The sequence below is a fragment of the Colobus angolensis genome, unplaced genomic scaffold, assembly GCF_000951035.1.
Source record: "Colobus angolensis palliatus isolate OR3802 unplaced genomic scaffold, Cang.pa_1.0 Scaffold603, whole genome shotgun sequence".
NCBI lineage: Eukaryota > Metazoa > Chordata > Mammalia > Primates > Cercopithecidae > Colobus > Colobus angolensis.
The window spans coordinates 110,997-114,326 of record NW_012119633.1 but is presented as its reverse complement, the minus strand read 5'-3'; the positions used below and the strand labels follow the sequence as shown (position 1 = coordinate 114,326).

Below are 3,330 nucleotides of genomic sequence, written 5' to 3'. Positions count from 1 at the left end.
TATTTCATTTTCAAGATGGAAAATCAGTCAGACTCAGCTGTGGTTTTGCCTAGTACCACAGGCCTTTGTGAATCCATCATCTCCCCATACAACTAGTTCATGAAAACAACCTATGAGTGCAACACTTAAAGAAAGATTAAAGAAAACAAGTTCTTCATTTAATTCCTGTTACAATGTGATAAAACATCTTAAAGTAGAGAATGAAGAAAACAATAAGAACTTCTCAGAGAAACCAATATCCTCCACAGAGGAAAACTGTTTGGAATTTCAAGAAAATTTTAAACACATAGACAAGTGAATTTGAAAAAAGCACATATTTGAAAAACACCTTCAAGAATATCCATGTGAGTGAATCTCAGTCACTTGATTCTGTGTCATGTAGTGTTCTTCAAAATGAGTCTGTGAATTAGAATCTTCCTAAACAAGAATTAAATGAAGAAAAAGCAAAATTGGTGAAGCAGGTTCAGGAGAAAGAAGACCTTCGTTGGAGGCGAAATCTTGTCCAAATGTATAGATGAAAGAATGTTGATCAGTCTCAGTTACAGTTGTTAATAAAGAAATGTCTCCATGTCTCTACAGTTGTAGCCAGCTGTTGCTTTATGAGTTATAGTCAGCTATGTCTGAAGAGAACTAGAAACTAAACCTACTCAACTGATAGGCCACTATGGGTTAGATAATAAATTGCTACACTATAACAGAAGTGAAGAAGAATTTATAGGTGTTTAATTCCTAATCATTTCTCCAGAATTTCTTTGAGAATAACAACTTAATTAAAAGATATTTATACATTTTAAATGGAAGATAGAAATAATTAGGACTTAGAGGAAGGTATCCTGATGAACATCAGTTTAGGACACTCTACTATATAAATATAAATTAAGTTGTAAAATGAAAATGTAGTATTTGGATAGATTTGCCGAAGAGAATTTGACATTTAATGGAATATGAAAAAAAATTTAAATCATGTTGAAAAAATCATTTGGGCAATTCTCTAAACCAGTTTTAATACATTGCTTTGTGTTTTTTTGTGGCAAAAAGATTTATTTTAAATGCCAAAAATTGTCCAATCTGGTGAATGTCTAAGTTTCAAGTGGTCTAAAAATGCCTGCCTCTCTCCTAAGTATATAAACCTTTTTTCCATCAATTTACTACATATTTCCATCTGATGGTCTAGCAGGTAATTAAACTCCTATGTCCAAATTTTTTAAAAATAAAAATAAATTATTATTGACTCTAGTCACCCTGTTTTGCTATCAAATACTAGGTCTTATTCATTCTATTTTTTGTCGCCGCCTCCTCCCCATAACCCCACTACCCTTCCCAACCTCTGGTAACCATCCTTCTACTCTCTATGTCCATGAGTTCAATTGTTTTCATTTTTAGATTTCATAAATAAGTGAGAACATATGATGTTTGTCTTTCTGTGTCTGGCTAATTTCAGTTAACGTAATGACTTCAGTTCCATCCATGTTGCTGCAAATGACAGAATTTCGTTCTTTTTATGGCTGAATAATATTCCGTTGTGTACCACATTTTCTTTATCCATTTATCTGCTGATGGACACTTAGGTTGACTCCATATCATGGCTATTGTGAATAGTGCTAAAATAAACATGGGAGTACAGATATCTCTTCAATATACTGATTACCATGTTTTTGGATATATACCCAGCAGTGGGATTGCTGAATCATATGGTAGCTCTATTTTTACTTTTTTGAGGAACCTCCAAATTGTTCTCCATAGTGGTTGTACTAATTTGCATTTCCACCAACAGTATACGAGTGTTTCCTTTACTCCACGTCCTTGCTAGCATTTGTTTGTTTGTTTGTTTGTTTTCTTTTGTTTTATTATACTTTAAGTTCTGGGATACATGTGCAGAACGTGCAGGTTTGTTATGTAGGTATACATGTGTCATGGTGGTTTGCTGCACCCATCAACCCGTCATCTACATTAGGTATTTTTCTTAATGCTATCCCTCCCTTAGCCTCCCACTGACAGGCCCCAGTGTGTGATGTTCCCCTCCCTGTGTCCATGTGTTCTCATTGTTCAACTCCCACTTATGAGTGAGAACATACGGTGTTTGGTTTTCTGTTCCTGTGTTAGTTTGTTGAGAATGATGGTCAGGAAACAACAGATGCTAGAGAGGATGTGGAGAAATAGGGACACTTTTACACTGTTGGTGGGAGTGTAAATTAGTTCAACCATTGTGGAAGACAGTGTGGCGATTCCTCAAGGATCTAGAACCAGAAATACCATTTGATCCAGCAATCCCATTACTGGGTATATACCCAAAGGATTATAAATCATTCTACTATAAAGACACATGCACATGTACGTTTATTGCAGCACTATTCACAATAGCAAAGACTTGGAACCAACTCAAGTGCCCATCAATGATAGACTGGATAAAGAAAATATGGCACATACATACCATGGAATACTATGCAGTCATAAAAAAGGATGAGTTTATGTCCTTTTCAGGGACATGGATGAAGCTGGAAACCATCGTTTTTTCTGATTTCTTTGTATTGTTTATATGTGTTCTTTTGCATCTCACTGAGCTTCTCTAATATCATTTTGCATTTTTTCAGGCATTTTATGGATTTCTTTTTCAGTGGAATCTATTGCTAGAGAATTATTATGTTCTTTGGAGGTGTCATAGTTACTTGTTTTTTCCTTTTTCTTGTGCTTTCATGTTGATATTTTATGTCTGATGTAGCAGTTACTTCTTTTATGGATAGGATTTTGTAGGTAAAAACTGTTTCTTGTAGATGTATCTATAGTTCTGGTTGGATTGGGTGATTTTCCATTGATTCTGGCTGCATGTTTTTCTGTAGTCTCTGGATGATTTATTTGACTGTAATCAGTGTTAAATGGTGTCTGTGAGTTCTTCAGTGGCTTAGGCTGAAACTGTTAGTGGAGGCTGTGGTAAGGCCTTACTGGAGACAGGGATGCCAGATAGGCTGATCCTTAGGCCCTACTGGTGGCAGCAGTGGGCCAAACATGCCAGTTGTTGGGTCCCCATGGAGGCATATGTGAGATCTGGTAGTAGTGGGTCGATGCAGGTTGATCCTTGGGCCTCCAGGTATCTTATTCATGTGCCAGCAGTGGAGTGGTAACAGTAAGTCAAGTGTGTCTTCAGGTCCCTGGATGGTGTGTGTAGCATCGACAATGGTGGTGGCAGTAACTGTGGCAGGTCAGCTCTTGGCCCTTCAGGTGGTATTCACAGACATCAGCAGTGGCAGCTGAAAACTGGGTGCACCAATCCCCAGGTTACCAGGTGGTTTATGCAAGTAGGTGCTGGCAATGGTGGTGGTAGCAGGCCAGGTG

The 3,330-nt window shown here is 37.2% G+C and overlaps 1 pseudogene; it reads left to right on the top strand.

The window, feature by feature from the left end:
* On the top strand, nucleotides 1-726 carry LOC105527040 (annotated as a pseudogene).
* Nucleotides 727-3,330: the final 2,604 nt, after the last annotated feature.